Source organism: Cryptomeria japonica, chromosome 9, assembly GCF_030272615.1.
Source record: "Cryptomeria japonica chromosome 9, Sugi_1.0, whole genome shotgun sequence".
Classification (NCBI taxonomy): Eukaryota; Viridiplantae; Streptophyta; class Pinopsida; order Cupressales; family Cupressaceae; genus Cryptomeria; species Cryptomeria japonica.
Genome location: NC_081413.1, coordinates 399,707,637 through 399,722,929, shown reverse-complemented (window position 1 = coordinate 399,722,929; position 15,293 = coordinate 399,707,637).

Here is a 15,293-nt window from a genome sequence, read left to right as displayed (position 1 = left end):
TATCACTTACAGAATAAATAACAATAATAAAATATATTTACAACTTCACATCTAAAATGCTAAAGCAGATTCTATGTACTCAAAACAATCTTGTCATAAGACTTATCTTGTCCCTTATTGGGCTTGTTGGGCTTCTCAATCTATTCTTCAATCAGATCTTCAAGCTTCTGAGCTCGGTAAACATTCCTGTAGCATCACTGTGCATACATTTTCCCACATACATTGTTTATCAACAACTTCTTATTTATAAACAATTTCTAACCACTTAATCTCCTTGATCACATTTCCCATGATCAATCTTAGCCATCAGATCATCAAACTTTGACTAGGTTCAATGTATCCTTTGATCTAAAAAATGTTTTACCTCACCTTGGAACTTGCATTCCTTCCTAGTAAATTGTGCTAGGTTATTGAGGTTCAACCTGTGCTGTAGATCTTCCTCCTGATTTTCCATTGTCGTAGATTCTTAACAAACTTCTTGCGTGACATACCAATCATTTATTCATCTCCAACTCATCAGCATCCTTCATTAAATAATGCTTTTATCCATCCAATGTGATATATTATAACTCGATTGTTACTCGGTTAATACTGAACTTCACTCGGTAGACATTCTGCCTTCTTTAACCGATATCGATAATCTTAGGGTTTACCGAATAGGTTCTTTGCTCGGTGACATAGTACAATATTAAACTTATAATCAACAACATATGTAGGATATCAAAACAATCAAAACAACATGATCTCATCATTGTCTAACTCGTTAACAGTTGTCCATTGAATAACTTATTTCTCCCCTTCATTATCACATTCTTTACTGTGTCACTTACCGACCTCTTAATGCTCATCAAAACATACTTCTCAAGATATGGGAACATCATACTGAATCAGAAAATCAATTTCTCGACATCAATGACAAAATAATATTATTAAGACAGTAATCATCCTTCTTTAGTTATATCAATAATCTCCAACAACCTTCTCAATATCCTTATTGACCAACAATCTCCTTTCTATTGTAATGTCAACACTAACTAGGGGACCTGACCAACTATGGCCAACCACAAACCAACCAGATGACAGGGTCCAAACAACATATCCAGCCCTTGCCAATTACTTTAAACAAAGCGAATACAAAATTTAACTTGCATAGGCAATAACCAGAAATGGGTACTCTTCTTTCCTACTGGTTTAAACAGTAAAAGTTGATCAAGTTTTTTTTAAACGATCTAAGTTTTCCAAATACATTAACAGAAAATCACAATTACAAGGGGAATACAATGCCACAATTGCAATATTAACATTTGTCTAATTCTCATTACAGAGGGAAAGTATATTTAAACCATTTATTTCACCAATGATAACAACAATATTGTGTGGGGGAAAAAGTGAAACTAAGCAAACATGCCCTAATCTCACTTTCAATCACACATTTGTGGAATACGAAAGAGCCTAGAGGTATCACACAATTGGCTACTTCTTTTTGTGGAAGAGAGAGCCACGGGCTACCTTTTAGAATTTCTATTCCTTTGTTGTAATTGAAAGATAAAATGATGCAAGTTCAATTCCCAACCCCAAAGTGCAAGTATGAACTAATAACAAGATTGCAGAATTGAACTTAAACTATGGAAAGCTATAAAAACAAGAATAAGACAAGAATGAAAATGCGTACCCAGAGTCAAAATCTGAGTGAAAATGTTCGAGACGGGGGCGTGGGCGCCATTGTCCTGATTCTGCCCCTGAAACTGCTCTGGAAACTACTGTTTTGCAACCTGAAAAGCTGTCAAAAATGCTGAAAATTGTTGTCTGACAGAAGGACCAGGGTGCCCCACGCCCCTGTCCTGGTCTTTTTCTCTGAAACTTGGTGTGTTGTTCCGTCTTGGTCTGCTTCTTCTGGATCTGCAACTTGCGGCGTCGTCCGAATTCCGAAACCTGCACTTATATCTGAAAAGGTGTGGTGGGCGGCTATATAGGGTTTTGCCTTAGTCAAACCCCCACTTTGGTGATTTCCACCTCCATGAATAGCCAAGTTGTATTGTAAAAGTAATGTGTGTGCAGACCTTGTGTGTGTGCAAGATCCTAAAATGAAAGTAAGCAAACTAGAGCAACCTAGAAAGTAAACCCTAATTGCTTGTACATGATAATGTAAGTGCTCCAAATTAAGATGCAAAGAGATCTAAAGCATGAATACAAGTGATATAATGAGGCTTATGCAAAGACATGAAAACAACATGAAATCATACCCAACCCCAAGGGAGGGGTACAAGCCAATCTTCAGTCGGTGATCCCCTATTGCTCTTCAATGTCTTCAAAGCCCTCAATGGATGAATGAAATTGATGAGTGCTTGATGGATGGATGTTGAATGTTGTTGAAGTCTTCAAAGATCTGCTCTTTCGCTGCATAGAAGGCCCTTGAAACCAAAAATCTCCGGATCCTTTCAAATGAAGAAAGAGAGTTCTTATATATGAAACCCTAGGTCTTAATTTCAACTTTTGGCCGACCTAGAGATTGAATCTCCCGCCAATTTCTTGGGGTTAAGCTTTATTTTATGATTGGATTGCGCTCCTAAAATTTTGAGAAAAATGTCCGGGACCATGTGCACACCGAGCGCCATGGTCCCGACAACTTTTCACCAAATTTTCAGGGCCATCGGATATGATGATTTTAGAGAGAATCCTGAAGTTACAGCTGATTTCGAGATGTTTTGACCCCCGAAATCAAGCCCCCAAGTTCAAAATAGGACCTAATTAGGGTTTTTGATTAAATGATGTATTGGAGGAATAAAATGAAAGGGGCACACTTTAATGAAAAGGGCCCAACTTTATGATATGGAAGATGATGAAATAGGACCTTAGACCTAATTACTTTAATTAATTAAGTGCTAAAGGGGAAATGCAATGCAAAATGCAAAATGCGCCAAGGCGGGTGCTAAACTAGGTGTGAAATTGTACCACCCTAGCAAGTGCGTACAATTTACGACGCTACAAATATCTTACCAAATTCTCAAATCGACACATCATTAAATTTCCAATAATTCTAATAGCATATCATTTAAGTCTACAAGATATCCAATGATAAGTATTTCTTTTCTAAAATTCCTAGATCACCTATAACATTCAAATCCAATATTAATACATCCTTGAATAACATATTATATAGAAATTAACAAGATTTATTTTATTCCAAGAAATGTTCCAATTAAAATATTAACTCCAGGAAATAAAATATAACAATTATAAATTTAATAATGCGCGATTTCAAATTAAGTATTATTTAATATATATATATATATATATATATATATATATCTTATTAATAAAATATATATATATTAATAATTGTTTAATAAACCGTAGATTTCAAATTAATTATCAATTAATATATATTTATTAGTCCTCTTTCATAAAATATATATTATTAATAATTATTAATAAATAATAAAAAAAGAACTATTAAAACATACTTTGCAAAAAAAATAAGTTTTATTTTATTCTTTTAAAAAAAACTTTTAAAAAAAAATGTTGGGGAGACCTTTACGGGGCCCACCTCCCATCAGGAGAGAGGTGGGTAGCCCCCCGCAGCTCCCCCCGCAGCCACCGCGGGTGCCGCTCGCAACGGAAATTCCGTGGGGAGGAGGGGAAAGGGGAGGCGGCGGCGTGAGTCGAGCCTCGGCTCCTCCGCTTGCCAAACCCTAGCCAAACAAAAACTTAAATTCCGCGCTCTTTTTTTTAATTGTAAAATTTGATTTTAAATAAAATCTATACCCAAAAAAAAAAGATAAAAACAAACTAACCCCCCCCCCCCCCCACACACACACAAATTCTTTCATCCACAGTCTCATATATTTTCCAGAATGTGCAAAAAAACAGTATGGGAAATTTTCCCAGCAAGTTCATGATTTTCCAAATACTCAATAACCTTTAGATAGGAAAGATTTGCTCATCCACATAACCATTTAAACAATCTTGACCCAAAACAATCAATATTCACAAAACTAAAACTTAAATTTTAAGAACATTCGTGGATTTTTTAAACCAGAATTTCATGAGGAAGAACCCAACACATTATCTTTGATTTACAATGAAATAAAAAGGTAAACAAAAATTCCTACCTCCTTAAGCATTCCTGGCAAGATTTTTGAAGAAGAGCCCAACCTGCAGCTATAAAAAAATCCATCCTTCCAAAATCCCCAAATTTCTCCATCCAATTTTTTTTTTTTTCCAAAAAAAATCAACAACCCCCAAAATATTTTTCAACCTAGGTTAAAAGAATTAAATTTTGACCTAATTTTCTAATTTCGAATTTAAGCACTTTTTTAAATAAGAAAATGAAAATAATCATTCTTTTCAACTATTCAAATAATATAACTTGCTTTTCTAATTAAAATTAAAATGCTTCTCTCTCATTTAATTTTAATTTTCTCAATATTAACTAAGCTAACATTTATATTTCACAATATTGACGAGGATAAAATATTTTAATTAAATTAATTCCCAAAATCAATCTTTCACACTATATCAAATATACATATAAATTAAACTTGTTTTTCTAATAAAAATTGATTTTCCTAAATAAGTAAAATTAACCTTTCTTTTTCCAAAATGCAAAAGAGATTAAATTATTTCTATTTCAAATAACTTTAAATCTTTCCTTTTTAAAACGCATAAACTAATTAAATTCGTTAATTAAAATTAACCATTAAATTAAACTCGCTACAAACATAAATAAAGCGTTCTTTTTAATTAATGATTAATCAAATAAAAGAAACCTACATATTTTAATTCCTCGATTACAAATGCGTAAATGAACACATTAAATCAAATTAAATACTTAAACTTGCTACAAACATACATAAAGCGATCTTTTTAATTAATGATAAATCACATAAAAGAAACTTATTTATTTTAAATTTCTCAATTACCTATGCGTAAATGAACACATTAAATTGAATTAAATACTTAGGATAAAATACTCCATTTTACCACACGCAAGGCACGCAACCCAAGAAAGCTAACCAATCACACAACATGCAAACCCAAACAAAAAGGGAAACCGACGGACCACACACGATGCTCACTTGATCATGGCTAAGGCAAGACGAGGGTTTTACGACCACCTAATCCAAATTCTAAGGATGAAAGAGGTATACTCAACCCTGTGAATCCCGATGGAGACGAACCTCGCACCTAGGCAGTACTGCACCTGCAATCTCTTGCAACCATGAGTCACGCAAGCATATATATATATTCAATGAAGGCGTTAGCTTGAGATTTATAACAAGATATATATATTTAGCTCGATATTTATAACAAGAATTAGGGAAACAATTAAACTTACACAAGAATCGATGCGAAAGCACAATAACAGGTATGCACAATATTCATATTATCTAATCTACAACATTACATAATGGTTAATCAACCGTCCAAGAATGCCACATAGAAAAAGTCAACCAAGGTCAAACCGATTTTACAAGGCCGACTAGGGTAGGGGCACTACACTTATGAGCCCTACTTCAATGTCTATATTGTAAACCGCTTGAATGAATTTAACTCTAACCTTAAGAGACCATCCAAGGAAGAAATACAAGGAACAATTACAATTCGCAAGTAAATCTTTTTTATCCAAATCTACAATATGAAACACATAATTTTACTAGAAGAACACAAATAACCTTATCTCCTTTAAATAATATCATAAGCAACTGCCTGCAGAAAAATGCAATAATCTGCAACACATATGCAAAGGAAAAACAATTGATTATATTATATATATTTGCCAAAATAGTACAGTGGTAAGCTTGAGGCTATAATCTACTCCTTTCTCTAATTAACATCCATATTACAAAAGCTCCCTCCTTTATATGAGAGTATACATTATCACCAAGCGTTCTAGCTTTTCAACACATAAGCGTTAACTAACACTTTTGTTTCGAACATTACTTCGACTAGGTATTTTCTCCCTTCATCGAAATGTTGCATTCGGTCACTATGGCTATCTCCTCACCAATACCTATCTGATATCCATCAGGTTTTTATGTCGAATAAACCTTGGGCTTCGGTGACTTCCTTTATTTTTCCACCGAAATACCTCTTCCATCAATATCACTATGCCCCGTCAATGAATGGATCTATTGTCTCACCGAAGCCTTTCTTTATCCTCTCTTATCGTCTTCCACCAATAAAGTTGTATCGGCAAAACATCGCATATCAGAGACATGCCTTTTAGCCTCCTCGAAACCTATTTCCTCATCGATATATATATCTGATGTCCATCGGGTTTCATGTCGAAGAAACCTTGGGCTTCGATAACTTCCTTTATCCTTCCATCGAAACACTTTTTCTATCGACATCACTACACTCCTTTGATGAATGGGTCTATTGTTTCATTCGAGGCTATCTTTCTTTTGATGACTTGCTTCCACTATCATCTTTCATCGGTGAGCTCATTAGTAATCTTCCTCGATAAAGTTGCATCGGTAAAACCACACATATTGGTAACATGTCTTTTAGCCTCCTCGAAACTCATATCCTTATCGATATCTTTTATCGATGTAGCTTCCTTCTGTTTGATCAATATCATTCTTTCAATAAGAATGCTTCTTTCAGTAAGTTTCCTTCATGTTGCGCCGATGGTATTATTTCCTCTGAAGCCTTTTCCCGTCGATGAAAACCGTCTCTGCTTTCTTCGATATCCTCTTTCGGTGGAATCATTGCTTTGATGAGTCCTTTTTAGAGTTCATCGGTGTTCGCTTTCCTTCGATACCCTTTTTATATCGATGAGACATCACTGGGTCTCATCGATACTTTTTGAATTTTGGATATTTCGATAGAATGCTATTAGACTTGTTTGATAACTTATGGGTTATTACAGTATCAATGAAAATGATGATTTCTTCCAAAGATAGATGGCTTCTATGATTTAATTTCTCAAATCAAGATATTTTACTTAATTTAGATTTGATGCTCAACAGGATCAATAAAGGCACACATCTTTGAGTACCTTCCATCCATCTAAAATACCTCCATATCATTCCTATCCATTCATACATTCTTTTCCTTCTCCAAGCAATTTGGATGCCAAGCATAAAAGTCATAAATCACGCAATCCACATGTATTCAAGGATCAACATGTCCCATCTAATCGACATGTCAAAACAAAGCCAAATATGATCCAAAAAGAAAAAGAAAAATACACAATGCCACAAAGGCCCACAAAGAATGAAGCAAAGTCAAAAGTTATATGGGTTCCTAAGGAACTTGTACAAGCAATGCGCTCTAAGGAACTACAAAAGCATGAAAAATCAAAAACCATGTGGATCCCTAAACGGTTGCTTGAAGCACAAAAGTCTAAAGAAAAATCAATATTGGCATCCAAAATTGTTGTTCCTCCATCCAAACCTTCAGAGTCCATTCCTCCATCACCCCCTTCATCCATTTTGGGTTCTTATGCCCCAAAATATGTAACCTTTCCTCCATCCAACTCTCAAAATCTGAGATTCACTTCTCTTCCATATGTCCACTATCCCTCAAGATGTGTGCCAATGTTGATCTTTCTAGCATTTCCATCTATCCATACATAATTCTTCCAACATCCCATCCATTATCCAACACCTCTTTTTCACCTTTCCATCCCTCTCATCCAATCCTTTGCATAAATCCTTGCCCTAGTTTCATTTCATTATCTTGCCAACATCTTTGAGCATACCTTCATAGCCTCCTTCTTCCATCCCCTATCATGCCTCCAATATCTTTCAAAAAGAAAAAAAAATGATGAAAAAGTGAAAAAACAAATCAAAAAAAGAAAAAGTAAAGAGAAATAATTTCGTCCACGAGTGAAAACCACTTCTTGTGGCACCTTGGGCAAGTACCATGATGAAAACCTGGCAAATAGGTGTCATGCGTAATCCATTATCCTTTTGCACTTTACACTGGGGGCAAGTTTCATCCATGTACATCCATCTATTATCATTCTTCCTCCATTATCCTTCATCCTCCATTATCCCTCATTCGCTATATCTACATTCATATCCCTTTTCCACCTTTGATCTTGACAAGGTTAAGGATCTTTATAGGTTTTGTATGTCCTATATATTGCACTTGATCCACACCCTTTAGCTCCTATCCATTGCTCGCTTACATCCTTCATTACCACCTTTGATCTTGATTATCCTATTTGTCCCTTATCTAGATCTTCATCAACACTATGGACAAAATGCAAAAACATGTTTTCCATAAACCTCTTGGCATGGCCACTTCTTTGGACCATATGACTTTGTTACGCTATATCCTTGCTTTACATCGCTAAAATCCTTGCTTTACATTGCTATATCAGGTCCCTGTGTTGAATTAACATTGTGAGATAGTCCTTGAAAGTATCCACCATCATTTGCTTATCCATTCATGTACTCAAAATCCATTTTGCCTTGCTAGACACTAGGAGCAAAACATTAAAAAATCCTAAAAATTAGAAAAGCCTTGACGAAATCCTAAAAATCATAAAAAGTCCTGAGAAAATCCTAAAAAAAAAAAAAATCATAAAATGTCTTGAAAATACTCCTAAAAATCATAAAAAAGTCCTGAAAAAATTCGAAAAATCATAAAATGTCCTAAACAAACTCCTAAAAATCATAAAATGTCCTGAACAAAATCCTAAAAATAAAAAACTCACTAAATAAAAAAACTGAAAAAAGCAAAGCAAGAAAGCATAGACTATCCATCAAACTAAATCAACATCAGACAAACTCTCAAAGTTTGCAATCAAACTTATCGCATGTCTTGCTAATCAATCTATCAAACTTTATCAAACATCAACATGTCTTAGACAAGGAAGGGTACACTCGAAACCAGACAGATCAGTCTTATACAGGGTACTTACTCTTTGAAACTAGAAATTCTTATCAATGATCAAACCAAAACAATGACATAGATCAGTATGGCTGCTGGATTTTGTCTGGGGTAGTCTTATCTCTTGTACTGAAATGCTGCATCTTTGATTTCGCTTGTACATATCTTTTAGTCACTTTCGTGACATCCTGGTTCTTTTGGAACCCTCATGGCTTGAAACTGATCAATTTCCTAGTCTTAGGTTAATCAACAGAGCACATTACATGTCCTAAGCAGTATCAACCAAGTCAACTTTATGTCAGTGAAACCTGGTCGTCCACTCCGAGTCAGTCACCTGTCTCCTGACTACTGAAGAGTTTTTATCACTGAGTAAACAAGCAAAAGAAAACTAAAAACAATCACTACATTGTTTGAGATATGCATGAAATTTTCTTTGTGTGTTGTCTTTTATATTGGTTTTTCGATTATTATCCCTCTGAGTAACTCAAGGAAGTCTATCCTGACTAAGAGGAGCAAGGATTGGGGGCATAATATTTTCTTTGTTTTCTGCTTGTAGGAATGATTCTGATGATTTGAAAACATTTAATCAACTGGGTGTCTGTGATAAGTGCCTTCACATTAAGGTGAAATCGCCACACATACCTCGACTCCACTTATTTGTATGCTACAGGGAGGTTCCCATCATTTCTTTGTCTATTTTGAGGGAATTTCTTTATCATGCAATCTAGGTCCATGCGTAATCTATCCAAGGATATGAATGAAAAAAGGGTCATTGCGGATAAGATAATTAATATTGCACATGAAAAGAAAGGAACTCTAATCTGCCTGGTGTATTTCTTAACACTTAGTGATGAAACTTAAGCATTTCAAATCCAATGACTAGGTTTATGTTGCATCTCATCTTGCATTTCATTTTGCATTTTGTGAATTTAGAGTGATTTCGGTATAATAACAATGATCTCTTTATCTTCTAAATAAGAGTTGGAAGCTTTATCATTTCTCAGCTAAGTGGTCTCTTTTTCATCATCGTTTCTCCAATCGAGTACTTGTGTATTGAGATGTTAGTTGCATACATGAGCATCTTCTATAGATCCATACATTTCATTTTACACTTATTTGCATTCATATTGTTGCATGAAGAAAAACAAACATTTGCATTACTAGTTACTCATTCTCCTCATTTATTTGCATAAAAAGAAACAAAAATAAACATCCATATTCCATTTGCATTCATTCGTCTATACTGAAAAGATATGCATACATATAGAATAAAGCATATAGAACAACATCTCACAATCAATCAACACAAGTACGATGAAATCAAATCAAGAGCTCGTAAATCAGTTGTCTAGAGTCCATTTTCGAGATTGAAATCGAAGTCTGACGTCAATTCTCTCATCGAAATTTCATGACATTGACCACTGAGCACTTTCATCAACTGCTCATTCTCTTCTTTAATTTGCGCTCAATTTCTCGTTAATCAACGCTAAATCTCAATTTAATTCTCACATTAACTCTGATTTTAATCTTCAACATTAATCTTTGTGCTCAAATAACTTATAATCGCTCAAAAAAATTGCTTAAAATCACTGCACAACCCTCGCCATCTTTCGATTTTGCTCCCGAGGGGGTATACTCGTGACCTTATGAACTCACATCTTCAAATGTCGAGAAAATTTTCAAATCTTCATGCAGCTAAGCCTCATCAAATCAATCTCTAGGGGCATATCAGTTTTATCGCTTCATATCAAGCTAATATTGTCTTTGTCTGAATCAGTCTCTTAACGTTAATCAATTTCATCACTTTTCATCAAGATGATTATTCGTTTAAACTCAATCAAGGGTTTAAAGAGTATATTTGATCACACACTCAATCTAAGCAGGTGTTCAGTTTCATCGCATTGAATCAGTTGGACAATTTATCTTCGCTCATCGTGTCTTGATCAATCAAGTTCAAGATCAATTTTATCTTCACTCACTGTGTCTAGTCCAATCAAGTTCTAGATCAGTAAGATCTGTTTCTTGATCAATCAAGTTCAAGTTCAGTATCTTTGCTCTCTATCATTCCTAATTCAATCAAGTTCGGGATCAGTATCGCTTTAATTAACTCTGTTCAGCTTCATCGCTTCAAATCAAGCTAAACACCTCGCTTTTCATCTGGTTCGTGATCAATCAAGTTCAGAACTGGTATCTCCTAGACATCAAATTTTCTTTGAACCAACGCGTTGCTTGCACATTAATTCAAAGAGGGGCAAATGTAATACCCTATAAATGGTCATCTAAACCACGAGCCCCTAATCTCAACAACGTCACCAAGGTCCTAACCAAAGGCAATTAAATAAATCTTGAGCACAAAATTAATTCTTTAATCATCAAATGTCACATGGCAAAATTAATCAACCAATATTAATTAAATATTTATTTAATTAATTGACCATTCCAAGTAAATCATTTTAAACAATTATCTTATTTATTTTATTAAATATCCTAGCATATTTAATTAAATAAATCAATTTGCCATTAAATCATCAAAAAGAATCCTTATATGAAAAAAAAATAATAATAGAAAATGGCTCTGCATGCGAAAAGCAGATGCAAGGCATCGCCATTTCTTTGCGAGCATCCTTATCCACTGCGTGGTATTCACAGAGGTTATGAAAATCGGTTCGCTGTTCTGGCTAATCACACTGGGTCAGAGGAACTTAGCAGGGTAAAATCTCGAACCTTTGAGCAAGAAGCCTTCTTTGCAAAAACTAAGTACTCTCTAGTTGATATGGTTAGGGCTCCCCCTCCTCCATTCAAGGGTTGGGATCGAAACTGGCATGTGGTAAGGCACATAAATAATAAGGCAGTAGGGCAATCAAATAGCCTCATGCAAAATCCCAACCTTGGTCGGAAGGAGGGTTCTGTAAAACCTAACCAGTCAAACAGCCCCTCAGCTTCCCTTCTCTTTCCTCGAAAATCCTTGGGAAAATCATCCAAAGCTATTCCCAACGGGCTGGTCATTGAAATTGATACCCAAACTCAGGCTAGGTATCAAATGCACTGCAACAATAAAATGATTTTTGCATGGTGGAAAGGCTGGGGGATCCCGTCTGAAGAAATTGCTAATTGGGTGGTGTCTTCTCTCAATAACCAGGTAAAAATTGACATCCTTCTTGATCATTTCTTAGCTATTGAATGTGGTAATCAAAATTTGAGAAATTCCTTGCTAAACGGGGGCCTATCAACATTCAAGGGCATAGGGTATGACTGCTGGGGATGGCAACCCCTCTTTCACCCATCTCAATTAAATTCATGCATGGTTAATAGAGCTATTTCACTCGAAAAATTTCCTATAGAATTACGAAACAATGATTTTTTAAGAATTATAGGAAACAAAATAGGTAAATTTGTAGAAGTTAAAAAATTAGCCCTAAGCTTCTTTAACCAACTTTTGATTGTTAACATGGATATTAACATTAAAACTATAGAGCCCATAACACTAAAATGCGATAATCTATGTCTAACCCTTGAATTACCCTTCTATAATGGTCCTTTCAAAGTTAATATGCCAAGGAAGATCCCCTTTAAAAATTCTTTCCCTTAATCATTTCCCAAGTCTAGAATCATTCCAATCAGATTTGTGGAAGGAGGGGGTTTCACCCTTGAGGGCTTTAATAATATTAGCACTAATCATCCTACCACGGATCTGTGTCCTCAGAGATCCCCCGTTAAGACCTTGTGCTCTCCTTTCCAACCACTGCCTTCTATTAACCCCCCTATAGTCGACTCTTCTCTCAAGGACTGAGACTTGGAAGAGGGAGAAATTAGTGAGTGGCTCCCCCAAAAAGAGCAGCCTGGTATGACAAATATGTTACCATCTTGCTCTCTTATCCTACTAAAGAGAGAGAGTCCCTCGAGGCCCCCCCCTCTCCAGGATCTTACCTTCCCAGCGCAATCAAAAGAGATAGATAACCCTCTCCAGGATCCAACAATGGCTTCTCTATAGGATCAACCAATCTCTCAAGTCTCATGGATGAAGACCCCTTTGGAGGAAAGAGCTCACCCTCCATCGTTGAGGGATGATCCTGTTACAATTGTAGAATCTGAGAGTGACCACGTGACTAAGGAAGTTAACATCATTGCCAATTTTATAGGGGAAGAAGTAGTAAATGACCTTATGGATCAATTGGTTGATGAAATCTGTGATGATGAGGAATTGGAAAGACAAAGGGATCTCCTTGTCAATAATCTAGTAAATATTACCAGAGTCAACTTAGAAACAGATGAACTCTTTATAGCATCAGATAACTTGGAAAATCATAATCCCAACACCTTAGGCATTCTCTGCTCTGATAAAAGCAAAGACTCTCCTAATTGTGCTAGAATCAGTAAAAGAAGGGGTCGGAGATCCCTTGCTGAACTGAGATTAAAGGATGGAGAAGCTAGAGGTCAGTCTAAAATATCTACTCTTTTTCAATGCAAGGGAGGGGAAGTTCCTCCCCACAGAGCCATGAAAATCATAACATGGAATGTTAGGGGTCTCAATGCCCCTAACAAACAATGCATCTTAAAGCGTTGCATCTCCGATTCTAAACCAGACTTAATGTTAATTCAAGAAACAAAAATGAACTCCTCTGAGATTTCCCTTTTTGAGCAAAAACTAGGTGCTAGACAACTAAAACACTCCCCGGCCATAGGTGCCTCAGGGGGTTTAGCTATCATTTGAGATTCTAGATCCCTTTCATTTACACCTTTAGAGATTAAGCAAAATTGGATAGGAGGAGAAGTAGTAAGTTATAAAAATAACCTTAGATTCAAACTTATTAACGTTTATGGCCCTATCCAGAATAGGGATAAGGTGAAGGTATGGATGGAACTTGAGTCCTTCCTAAGAAGTTTCCCGAATGAACTAAGCATCATTGGCGGAGATTTCAATGCCATCACCAAGGTATCAGACAAGAAAGGAGGAAGTAGCAAGCTCCCTCCATCAGCTGTAGATTTCAATCTTTGGATCAACAGGAATTCCCTGTTAGAAATCTAGACGACAATGAATGCCTTCACCTAGAACAATAGAAGATCTGGTTTCTATAACATTGCTAAGAAACTCGATAGGTTCTTTATCTATGGGGGGCTCTCAGAGATGAATTACTCCCTGAAGGCAGAGCCTCTCCCTTTATCAAGATCTGACCATTTCCCACTCCAATTAAACTTATTATCTGACCACGCCCCTAAAAAGTGCCCCTTCAAATTTGAGAGCATGTGGTTTAGAGATGACAACTTTCTAAACTTAATTGAGATTTGGTGGAGCAGCTCTGTTTTCTCGGGCTCGAAGATGTTTACTGTTGCTAGTAAGTTAAAGCTTATAAAAAGGAAGCTCTTAGAGTGGAATAGGACCAATTTTGGTAACATCTTTGACAAAAAAACCCTAATAGAGAATGATCTTAATAAGGTTAACATTGAGGTACTTGAGAAGGGGATGGATGAACATCTCTTCCTTAAGGAAAAGGACCTACTCTCTGAGTATGAGAAGATACTATCTTACGAAGAGATCTTCTGGAAACAAAAATCTAGGGAGACTTGGTTGAGTGATGGGGACCGGAATACCAAGTTCTTCCACAACAGCACCAAGCAAAGGAGAGGGGTCAACCGAATATCTAAGATCACGAACTGCAAGGGATCCATCCTATCTGAACCGGATGAGGTTTCCTCTGAGGCAATCAGGTTCTTTGAGAAAATCTTAAACAATCTTGAAGGTTCCAACCTTAGGGGCCAACTTCATATTATTAAGAATCTCTCAAAACTCATTACCGATGACCACAACCAAGTCCTATTAAAGAAATTCTCAGTGGAGGAGGTCAAATCTATCCTCTTCGAGATGAATTTGGATAAGGCTCTGAGCCCGGATGGCTTCCCCACCAACTTTTTCCAAAAATGTTGGGGTTTTATGGGGACAGAAATCACGAATGCCTTAGAGGGTGTGAGGAATTCTGGTAAGATTCTCAAAGAGGTCAACAATACCTTCCTCGCCCTCATTCCAAAAAAAGAGGACCCTGATAGCTTTAATGACTTCAGACCAATTTCTCTCTGCAACACTTTGTATAAACTCTTAACTAAAACCTTAGCAGCTAGACTCCAGAATCTCCTCCCCTTAATTATTAGTGAAGAACAAACCGGCTTCGTAGTGGACAGATCAATCTATGATGGGGTTATTATTGCCTAAGAGGCCATTCATTCATTTCTGCTCAACAAAACCCCAAGCATTCTAATCAAATTGGACATAAGTAAAGCATATGACAAAGTTGGTTGGTGCTTCCTATGCAAATGCATGGAGGCCTTTGGCTTTTCTAAAACTTGGATCAACCTTATCTTCGAATGCATATCCATCCCTAAATTCTTGGTTCTGGTTAATGGTTCACCGAAAGGTTTCTTTAGCAGCTCAAGAGGGCTCAGGCAAGGTGATC